Below are 12,257 nucleotides of genomic sequence, written 5' to 3'. Positions count from 1 at the left end.
CTGTCTGCTCCCTCCGAGAACCAATCTGAGTAGGTAGCATTTAGGAAAATATGAAACTGAGCAGAGATTTAAAAAAACAGGAAAGTTTTTTCATCAGATCTCTCTGCCAGTGGGTTAAATGCTACAACGAAGATTAAGCCAGGGTGAGGGACCAATTTATTCCCATCCTTGCATTGCCCCTACCCAGACTGTGCCTGGCTTCTGGCCAGGTGACACAAAGCACTCAGGCAGGGGTCTGCTGGGGAGGCAAGGAGACTTCACTGGAGAAACTGAGGTGCACAAGGGCTCAGAGGGACAAAGGGGCTCTGGAGGGCTGGCTGGAAGTGGTGCTCCCAGGACTGGCCAGCTGCCAGCAGTGGCTGAAGCTACACAGAGCATTTCAGGCTTAAGATGTCTGGGGAAAACTGTCAGGGAGCCCAAGAGAGGGATGGCCAGTAACTATTCACAGCCCAGTCTGAAGCTCACAGGAAGGTGAGTTTAGGAGCAGAGGGAATTGAGGTGACCCTGAGCAGCTACCCCAAGTCACAAAGTCCCCATTTTCACCCTGAGCAGGCATGCAGGGCTGATTTTGGTCCTGACTCAGCCACTTTGCTCCAAACAGGAAACTAAGAAATGTGTTTATGTCTTCCTCAAGAGGAAAATAAAACAAAAACAGAACAAAAGCCTCCACTTGGGATTACAGGAATGAAAGATGGGCAACAGGAAACACTATTTCCAGTGCTGGGAAATGCAGTTATGTCAACCAGCTGCGGTTGGCAGTCCCACATGGCATGATAAATGGAACTGGGCTTGGTGTGGAAGCCAGCTGGCCTGCACCTTAAGGGAAGAGATGAAAGCTTGAGGAAGAGTTTGTCCACACCCAAATGTGGGTGGCTTTGGAGAATCTCAGCTATCAGTGACCCACATTTGCTGTGGGTTGGATGTTGTGAGCCACCAGCACTCCAAACCCACCCACGTGGTTTGCCCTTGAGGTCAGCAAGAGATTTCAAGGGAAACCTTTTCCTTTCTAGGGTAACCTCTTCCTTCCACACAATGCAAAACCAACTCAGCTCAGTCTGAGATACAATCAGGGAGCAGAAAAAAGGAAGTAAATGAGTTGGCAGAGCTGAGTGTCCCAAAAGCCCTGGGTGTGCTCTTGCAGGGGAGTTTCCCCTCACCTGATGCAAATGAAGAAAAGCCACAGAGAAACCCCATGGACCCCTTGAAGCACATCTGAGCCAGCCACATGCCTGGTGGAACCAACACCTCAATGACCTCTTCCAGTGACAGAGGGCTGAAAATCCCAGTGGGCAGCTTTGCTCAGAAATAGGCATCATAAACACATAGGCTGTGACATTTTGTACCAGAAATGGTGTGGCCAGCAGGAGCAGTGTGTGATCATCCCCCCATACTCAGCACTGGTGAGGCCACACCTTGAATCCTGTGTTCAATTTTGGGCCCCTCACTACAGCAAAGGCATTGAGGTGCTGGAGAATGTCCAGAGAAGAGCAGTGGTGAAGGGTCTGGAACACAAATCTTATGCAGACCAGCTGAAGGAGCTGGGTTTGTTCACCCTGAAGGGAGCTCAGGGGAGACCTTGGCACTCTCTAAACTACCTGACAGGAATTCACCAAGGTGAGAGTCAGCCTCTTCTCCCATGTGACACAAGACAGGACAAGTTGTGCCTGAGGAGGTTTTGATTGGATACTCATAAAAATTTCTTCACCAAAATGGTTGTCTAGATGTTGGACAGGCAGTCCAGGGAAGTGGTGATGTCACCATCCCTGGATGTATTTAAAAGATATGTAGATATGGCACTTAAGGACATGGTTTAGTGATGGACTTGGCAGTGCTGTGTTAAAAATTGGACTCAATAATCCAAAGATCTTTTCCAACATCAATCATTCTATGATTCCATTTTTGTTCTATTTTTGTAGCCCAGAGAATATGTAGATGGTGACTCCCCTGTTGCAGCCCTGGCAGCTCTGCAGGACAAAGTGATGATTTCTGTATCCCAAAGGACATTTGAAGGAGCCAAAAGTAACCTTAAATAGTAACACTCTTGCAGGGACCTCACACACTGTCCAAGGGAAGGCTTACATCCTTGCTTTAGAAAAGCAGCCTTTTCAGACAGGTGGACAACCACCTTTCCCTTCAGTTATAAATAGATTTTCTTAATAAAATTAAGAGCTTGTCCCTATTTTGGGGGCTAGTCAGACCATTTGATTGCTCAAAATTGGATGAGAACTCTCTGATGCACTGGAAGCAAATATGCCAGAGTGGCTTGAGAGCTAAAACAGCAGCTTAGCCCCTTTCTAAAGGTTGGTGACAGTATCTGATGAAGTGGTGACAATGTGCCTTTAAAATACAGAGGACAATTATTGTGTCCTGTCCACACCTGTGTTTGCCAGCCTTCCAACCCAGCCCTTTCCAGGAGCCAGGGGAAAGGCAAAGCCCACAGCAATTGATTTAATTGGCCTCACTGCCCTGTAATTTTATCCTCTGCTGTACAGCTGGCATTTTGTTTACATGCTCCTGTATTCAATACAAATTAACAATGTTTAAAAGGGAGAGGAATATTGCTCTCAGATGTACTAGATCTTGGCCCTCCCCATAAACCCCAATTTCCCCAGATTATGTTGTTTAGAAATCCGTGGGTGTAATTAATAACAGCCAAAGGGCAGGAGTATTTAAGCAAAGAACAAAAGGGAAATTCTGTGTGAAATAAGCTAAATTTTATTGTTAAAAAGATGATTTAAGCAAATGTATTCAACTTCATCAGTGAAGTAATGGCTAAAATTACCAATAAATAAAATAAAGAACCCTGAAACTCTCTGCTATTGTTTAGCTCCCTCAAGAAGGTTTTGTTGTCCCATGACAGCTTCCCCAGTGCAGCAGAAAACACAATCTGGTTCTGGCCAGCAGGTCCCCTCCAACATGCTGGTTCCTAGCTGCTCCCAGGGGAGCTGAGGGAGCAGAGGGGAGGCAAAGGAGCAGCAGTTTGGCTCCTGGAGCACTTCAACCACCCCAGTCCTGGAGAAAAGGTGGCTCTGGGGAAACCTTATCCCAGCCTTTCAGTACATGCAGTAAGCCTCAAAGTAAGAGAAGGACAAAATTTTTATCAGGACCTGTTGACATAGAACAAGGGATGAACTGGAGGAGGATCAACTTCAATCATCTATAAGGTAGAAGTTTTTTACAATGAGTGGTGAAACACTGGAACAGGTTACCCAGAGATGGTAGATGGTGATAGATGCTCCATCCCTGGAAGCATTCAAGGTCAAACTGGATGGGACTGAGCAGACTGGTGTAGTTGAAGGTGTCTCTGCACATTGCAGGGAGGTTGAACTATTTAAAGGTCCCTTCCAACCCAAAACTTTCTATGATTCTATGAGTTGAGCATCCCAGGGATTTGGGGAACTCACAGAGAAATCAAAGTGCAGTACTCACTTCCTGCAGGGACTCCTAAAGCAGGAAAGGGTCCCAACACAGTGGCAGTCACAGCTCAGGCACTGCAGCTTGAGCTCCTGACAAGGATAGCTGAATCAGCACAAAATTATCTGAGTGAGGGAGTGGAAAAACAGAGGGGAGATGAATGAGAAGAGCAGGAGAGAAGAAATCCCAGCCACAGGTCCTCACAGCACCTCCTCTGAAGGCTCTCACCCACCTGCCCTCAGGTGTGTACACACAATGAAAAGTGATATGTTATACAAAAACATGACTTAGTTCCCTTCTTTCCTGTCACTAACTCTTGGCCTGGTGCCTTCCTCACCAACAGCTTTTATGCACAAAGCATGTCTGACACCTGCTGAAATGGAGCTGGACTTTTCTTTAGGCACATCCCTCTCGCTGGCTGCAGGGCTGCTGGCACACTGAGGGAGTGAAGCTGCCAATTGCCCAAGAGATCAGAATTTCAGCACAAAGCAGAATTAGCAGGAAGGTGGGCTGGGATGGAGGCAGGAGGAAGCAAAGCCATATGGGCGTGAAATGCTGGGGGCGGTGAATGACGGTGAGGATGGGTGAAGAGAGCTTTTGTTATCAGCACAGCTGAGAGGGGCACCTGTCCCTGAACCTCAGAGCCCAGAACAAGGAGCCCATTCAGTGGCACCTGTGACCCATCTGTGCTGCTCTGTGCCATGGGTGCATGGCCCTGTGGTCAGGCTCCAGACCTGAGAGTCACTGGAGCCCCTTGGGCGGCTGTGGGGGCCACCAGCCAGGGAGAGGCACCTTGGAGAGGGCACGGGGCTGAGGAGAGGCACAAAGGAGCTGGGAGCTGCTGGCAGCCACACAGGCATGGGGTGGATGGACAGACCACCAGGAGCAAGGTCAGGAAGGGAAGAATGTTCAGGTTCCAGCACAGTTTTTCTGGGGGCTGAGCACAAAGCCAGTCTAGGAGGCTGGGATGCTACTGGAGCAGTGCACAGGAAGAAAATTATGATGATGATGATGGTGATGACAATAATGCCACCCTCCAAGCCTCTGCAGGGCCTCTGGGGTAACAGGCAGGAGCTGGCAGGTGATGGCAGCAGCAGACAGGCTGGGGTACACGAATGGCTGCAGGTTTGGTCACAGATTAGCTGCCTGCTCCCCTTCAAAGCAACTCAGTGTGCTGCTCCTACCCAGGCCTTCCCTTCTGGGAGGGTCCCAGCTCAGCCTGGCACTCATCCCTACCTGTGCAGAAAAGGGAGGGTCACTGCTGATTTTTTGATGGTGGCATTAGAAATCCGTCTCCAGAAAGGCTGCTTTAGTTTCCTTCCACTTCTTTTATTTTTCTGCGTGTTTGAATGTTTCCAAGATGATTTAGGTTAGTTGAGTTTGTTTTGACTTTTGGGATTTTTTTGTCTTTTTTTTTTTTTTTAAACACTTGGGTAAAGAAATTATGAGCTGTGAACAGAAAGGCCCTGAAAAAAGGGAGATGTATCAGCAGCAGAAGATCCTCTGGCTCTCCCTGCTGTGGAGTTTTCAGCCCTCATGGACTCATCTGCCTTTGAGAGAGCTGACAAGAAGTTAATAACATGATTTAACCTGAACAGCACACGTGGGCTTGCCTGTTCCTGCAATTACACACGCAGGAAATTAATTTTGATAACTGCTCCTGAATACCTTCCTGTGCAAACAAAACCTGGCTGGATTTCTTTCCTCTTCTATCACTGTGGAATCCCAGAGGGGATACTGAGAGGCCCTGAAAGTGTTATGAAACCACCATGAGACAGGAACGTTCACACAAGGGAGAGCTGGATCTTTGCCCATCCCAGCCAGAAACACCAAAACTGCTCTGTCTGGAAGTGCTTTGGCTCACAGGGGTGTAGTGACAGCTTCTCCCACTCTGCCTCAGTCAAGTGGTCTGCATTGTGAAGGGAGGTGGAAATTGTACATGTGTGACTTGCCACAGAAATCCTACATTTCAAAACTGCTTAGACTACTCAGTATGGGTTTTGTATCAGTGATCTACGCACACTTCTTAATATGAGGATTTTTTTTGTATTAGGTACCTAAACATTTAATATGAGATGTGTAGCTGCTGTCTGATTTAAAGTCAGACCTGCCTGAGAATTAAATCACAACAAGAGGTAATTGCTTTGAAAAATCAAGCCTGATCCCACAACTTTTCACAACCAGCATCACAAATTGGAGCCATTCAATACTTTTCACCAAACAGCTCAAATTTCACAAAACTAGCTCTCACTCCAGACAAGAACCCCAAGCTCCTTTGAGTATTACAGAAGAAACCACAGATTTATTTTTCTTTTGTTTCCTGATGCACATATGAAGTTTTAGAATTCAACCACTGACCCATGCTAAGGGTTTCAGATGTTTCTGGCTGTGGCCCACCTTAGGCTTGCCTGACAGCAGTGGAAGGGGGCAGAGAGGCGATGGCTCCCTTTCCTTCAGGACAGGGAGCCACTCAACCCCCAGCTGCAGGCGAGCTGCTCCTGTTGTAGCACAGACTGCCCAGCTCACCCAGCCCTGCTTAGCCTGGGAGGAAGGGAAATGCATCCAGTGTGGAACATGAAACCCTGGTAGAGAGCACAGAGAGGTGGCAAATGAAAACTTCCCTCAGCTGCTCGTGTGAGTGCTCAGAAGCCTGAACCTTTTCCCTGGCTGCACACAGGGGAGTCTTCCCTTTGCTGCCCTGGGCCAGATGCTCTTGCCTTGGGAAAAGCAGTAGGGAACACTCTGCTGAGCACTCCTGGGCCAAAGTCACCCTTTGATTCATCCCACTTGGCTTATAAAAGGTCCATCTAAATGATGCAGCTCCCTTGAGTGCTGTGACAGACCAGATAAGGACAACCGCAGGAAAAATGCCCAAATATTTTAGCTCCCGTTTTTTTTGTTGTTGTTTTTTTTGGTTTTTTGGGGGTTTTTTTGGTTTTTTTTTTTTTAATGAATCTAGTATGAAAAAGAACAAAGGAAAAAAATGTTTTTACTCATTTTCTGTAAAACTATTAATTCTCTCCTGAAGAGAATTAGTTCATCCAGTTGATTCCCTTTCATCCCCACCTCACATCCTATGACTGAAAAGCAGAGAGAAAAATTGCACCCCTGTTTTGCACACACAACTCCAGCCATTTAGAATGAACCTGGTTTCCCACTTTGTGTGGTTTCTTCCCTTTTCTGCCTAGTATCAGTCCTAGTAAAGTGACACATGGGAAAGCAAACCAGAACTTCACAAGTGCTCTCCCTAGTAAAGTATTTAAAGTTTAAAGTTCCCACCTATTACCATGACAGGAAGGCATTTGTACAGTGAAAGTAGAAAGAGGAAAGGAAGCCCTTCCTTCCTTTTCTGTTTGCATGTTTTTAATGATCAACACTAGAGAGAAGTATAAAATAATGGCTTGTTAGAGACTGCCCTCATTCCTGCCAGATCTTTTCTCTATAAAAGGGCTAAGAGGACGATCTCTAATGTCTTCTGTGTGACTAGTGTGCCAAACTCACCTTTCCAGGATTCCTCTACTGAAACAATTGTGAGTTTAAACCATTCTTGCATTTCTCACAATTTTTTTTTACCTATATTGCATAGTAGAGATGACAGACAAAATACAAACTCAGCATAAGACGCAACACCACGCAAAGGACAATCAGGAGGAGACCAGGAGGAAGGCAGCTTTCATGTTCCCACACTTTTTGGCTTCTCTTACCAGCCTCCTTGCAAGACAGGGCAGGAATAAATCATTATCAGCGACAGCAGTGCTGGTACATTGCAGCTTCGTGTCCAGAAGCAGCTGATTGCATCAAACAACTCATCCTGGCTAATCAAGGCAGAAGTCAGAGGGGGAATTCCTGTCCTTACCACGTCTCTGGGCAGAGTTGTTGAGGTTCAGGAGGTCTCCAAAAACATCCCCCTCCAGCTGAGAGGTCTCAGCACACTTCCCCAGCCACAAGCTGCATCATGGCCAAGAGAAGAAATGTTAAACTTTTGTCCTGGGTTATTCCAAGCCTCTCCTGGTGATAACCCAGGGCTTTTCTAAGCATCTCCACCTGTGGTGAGAAGAAACAGGAGATGTGCTGGGTTCACATCTCTCACTGTGTGCTTAGTGAACAAGGGCACTTTCTGCAGCTGTGCCTAGATGGGAGAATGGAATAATGGAATTGTTTAGGCTGGAAAAGGCCTCTAAGATCATTGACTCCAAACATTAACCCAGCACTGCCAAGGCCCCCAGTAAGCAAGGTCCCTAAGCACTACATCTACACATTTTTTTTTAAATCTTCCAGGGTTAATGATTTCAACACTTTCCTGGGAAGTCTGTTCCAATACTTGACCACTTTTTCAGTGAAGAAGTTTTTCCAATATCAAATTTAAACATGCCCTGGTGCAACTTGACACCATTCCCTCTTGTCAGTTGTTACCTGGGAGAAGAGATGGATGCCCACCTGTACACAACCTCCTTGCAGGTATTGTATGGTCAGTAGGGACCACCAGGGCAGACAGGCTGCTGAAATCAAACCTGAGCTGTAAGCCCTCTGAGACAGACTTTGTTTGCCTTATGACTTGCCCTGAACTTGATTTGGCTCCATCTCTGCAAGATGATGGTGCTGGGTCAGCAGTGATCACTCCAGAAGTCAGCACTGAGCCAGTTTACTTTTCCAGCTCAAAACCAGGTCACATTCCCATGGCATTTGCATTAACCCCAAAGCACTGAACAAGAGAATTACTTTCATAAAAGTCTCTGCTCACGAGGAGGCGGCTCAGATGTTATCCCCATTTTACAGATGAAACAAACAGAAAGACCACAATTTGCTGTAAAATCAAGCACACATTCCCATTTCTACTCAGCATGAGACACCTGACAAAGGTTTACACCATGATCTGAACCCCACCAAGACAGCTGGAAGATCCCAGAGCCCACACTGTTGAGTTTGCTGGCCCTCAGACCTTCTTGAGGAGCTACTCATGGTCTCTTCATGTGGAGCAAACTGCACTGCATGCCCTGTGCTGATTTTGTAGAGGGTGGATGCTGGACAATGCCTGCACCCACCAAACCACATGGCCCAGCTGACACACAGCCACCAGTCCCTTACTGGGACCCATAATCCTCACAGCACAGGCCACAGCTCCTGCCATCCCCTGCCAAGGGCAGTTGGATGTCATTTTGTGTGACAATAGAAAGATGAGCTTCATGCTCAGGTGTCACATCATACATCACATTAGCTCCTCCAGCAGCTGGGAAGGGACAGTCAAGATTCATTAATGCTGGTTTAACATTAATTATGTTTGTAGAACAGTGCTGCAAAGGAGCCTTTTGACAAGCATGTCCTTCCTCAGCTACATCATTTTCCCCTTCCTCTGCCTTCCAGAACCACACACTTCTTTCCATTAAGAGAAAATGACAGAGCATTATGGTCTGTCAGGACAGAAAAAAGCAGTCCAAGGTCATTGTGTTGTTCACTTTGACTTTTCCTCCCCATTTCTTCGATGGTATAGCATATTCAATCACTGCCCTGTGGAAACTAACCTGAATTCCTCTCTGAAAGCAATTGCAGAGGTTGCTGCTTGGAACAGCTCTTGTTGCAAAGAGTCTTTCCTTAACACAATGCTTTGAAGTCTTGTACCTCAAACAGAGGAAGTCAGCAACTACAGCCACTCTATAAACCATACAGGCTTTCACAACTGAGAAAGTGTGTTTTCCACAGAGATCTGGCCACATTCTCTCATTTACCTTTGACCTTCTAATGCAACTGGAAAGTTACGCCTCAGGAGAAGAGGAGTATGTAGAGGCAGGAGGAGAGCTGGGGGAAGTTGTAGCTGGGCAGAGGAAGGATGACTCAAGGCTCAGGTCATTGGCAGGGACTCAATTGCACAAACCAGAAAGAGACTGAAATCGTGGATGTTGGAGGCACTGTGAAATTATTTGGTGATATGTTTAAGCCAAGGCAAAATGTCAAAAATCACACGTAGCAACATCTACTTTTGTAAGCCTAAGCAATTCACTTTGTCTCACAGAATCATGTCAAATTCATTAAATCAACATGACAATGGCAGGTTTTAGTGTTGGTGGCAGCAATGTGGAAATACCATCCCACCACATCCCTGGGGTGGCCTGAGTTCAGACACCCTTTTGCGACAATCACATTATAAATTCTTCCTTCTTGCTACCTAATTTTTCCATTTCCTGTAACTCCATGAGTTTCACTCTCCCCTCTGAAATGTCTTGTACTGAAACCCACCACTTGGCTGGTTTTTTTTCTTCCCACCAAACAATCTCTCACTTTAATTCAATATATATTTTTCAAACTAGAATTTTTTATTTTTTCCCAGCAGCATTCAAGGCAATAGGCAGCACATACAATTCATTAATGTTCTGACATGGCAACAAACAAAAATTTTGCCTGTATCAAAACAATGGCCTGAGATTCACCTAAGGTTTTAATTCACTGTAAGGCTATAATGACACCAAGGAAAAAATTAACCTCAATAAAATTAACCTCAAAAAATTAACCTCAATAATGTGCAATAAACCAGCAGCATTGCATACACACAGCATAGGCCAAGTCCTTCCCACCCAGCAAGGAAATACAATTTTGCTACACAGAATGGCATTGACCTTCTCCTCCTTCCCCGCTTCTGGTGTGCTCTCTCTCCAGACAAAAGTTCCAAATCTTCCGAGTGTAATTTGATTTCTTTCGGCTCACAAAGTCCCTCTGCTTGGGCTCCCGGCAGCAGGGAGAGCAAGGCAGGGCAGCGGGGCTTGGCTGCCACCTCCTGGTGTCTGCCCCGGCCACACACCAAACCTCGCTGAAAACTTCCCAAAAATGCAAATAATTACCGGCACTGTCCTGCGGCTCCCCGGGGTGAGCCCCTTCTAACCCTGCAGGAATAAAACAGACTTAGCATGGAGAAGGGAAATGAGACAGGTTGCTGAGCTTCAGGGTGTTGAGCTTCACAAATTAATATCATTTTTATGTATATGAATATTCATAGTTTTTAAATATATGAAAGATTGTGACACGCTACAGGAGCAGTTAGCATCTTGCACACAGGAGCTACAAGGCTTCCATGAATGTTTCTCCTTCAACTTTAGGAAAAAACTTACACATATTCTAGAGAAAAAGCAGTGAAGAAATAAATCTTACTAATTCTTTCTCCATTTTTTGTCCTCTTCTCTGCTTATGAGGAAAATAGGAATTCCCATTTTATCCTCCAAACACTAAGTATATCCACTAAACACAATATTTCAGAATTCTTGGAACACTGCTTTATTCTTGATAAATACTTTCAGAGTTTTGAAAGCATCATATGAAATCTCCAACTTGCATCTTTCAAAATGTTATGGAAAAACTAAGACAAAAGGTTGCCATGTGAAAAAAATACAAAACCCTCATACACTGCCTTCTGTAATCCTGGGAATTTCAAAACTAGAAAACAGTGGTGTCAAAGCATTCTTGATTCATGGCCACAAAGCAAGCCCAGGAGAAATAATTCAAAAGAAATGAAGACATTTGTTTTGTATGCAGCAGGTGACTCTGAGGCTTGGGACTGCATGGACATGTACATGAGGAAAGATAATGAGAAAAATCCATCACATTAGTTTTCTCACATCAGCATTCATGAAAGACAGCGCTTCATAAAACCTTCACATCAACAAGTCACCATGACTCCTCAAGGACATTAAAAGAACAATGAACTTCCCAAAAGAACAGGACAAAGGAAATATTTTTTTGTTCAAAACAGCAGCTCTGGGCCTTGATGTGCCATCACTCAGCTGACACAATGAAACAATTAGGGGAGGCCCTATCACATCTTGAATCCACCCTGACAAGCTGAAATCTTCTGCCCATCACAGATGAAGGTCAGAGTGGCCAAGCCAAGAATTGTAAACTGACAATTTTCAGCAAGGAATTCACAGCAAAGCCAGCTAAAGCCTGGCCAGCATTTGTCTCTAATTCAAAATAAATCCTATTGGGGAAAAAGCCCCAACCTCAGGCTCCATATGTGGATGTGAGAGTACAGCAGAGATTAGCTGTTACTAATTTTAAGACCGACGTGTGCTGTGACGCCAGCCGGATCACAGGCACCAACAATTGCAGCCCCCCCCGAGCACTGAGCACTGGCTGCAGTCAGAAAAATGGGTTTTCTATGGATAACCCTGGGCTGATCCCAGGCACCTTCTGCATAGAGATCCCTGAGCCCAGCACGTGTGAGTCAATCTGGCCTTTGGCATTAGAGATAAAGCTACAAATACAACATTGTTAAGAGGCTTTCCCTGTAGTTAAAATCTGCTTCTGTAAGGTGCTGTTCCAGTGTAAGCAGTAACTGTCTGTGCCTTTAAAGTCCCTTTCATCTTCAGTCTGGCATATTGCCATGTTTGGGGGACTTTCTGAACACCTTATGCAATTTTGGCAGCAAATCCAAATGCAAATACCAGCAACCTAGACACACCTATTATTTTCTTCAGCTGGTTTGAGAAGTCATAGAAAGCAACACAGCAAATGAAAAGTGCTGAGTAAAGGGGTATTCAAGGAAACCCCCTGACTATCCAGACCGTTCCAGAAGAATATACACCCAAAATTTCAGTCAGGGATTGCTAAAATGAAGCCTCTCACCACTGGAACAGCTGTGAACTGTTTGGTTGATTGCTGCTGCAATAGCACCCCCAAGAGCTGGGCTCCACTGTGCAAGTGCTACACTAGGATATGGAAATGTGGTGGAGAATCTCTCACAGATTCTGGCCTTGTTATCACTTCACATTTCCATTGCTGCAAATTATGGGGACTGTTGTCTTGTGGGCTTTCTGATCTGGACTACCACCAAATTCCTGCTCTTCCCTCTCCTCCAGCTG

Source organism: Melozone crissalis, unplaced genomic scaffold (genome assembly GCF_028551555.1).
Source record: "Melozone crissalis strain CALT ecotype California unplaced genomic scaffold, PUWL_Pcris_2 ptg000004l_1, whole genome shotgun sequence".
NCBI lineage: Eukaryota > Metazoa > Chordata > Aves > Passeriformes > Passerellidae > Melozone > Melozone crissalis.
Note: the sequence above shows the minus strand (reverse complement) of the source record.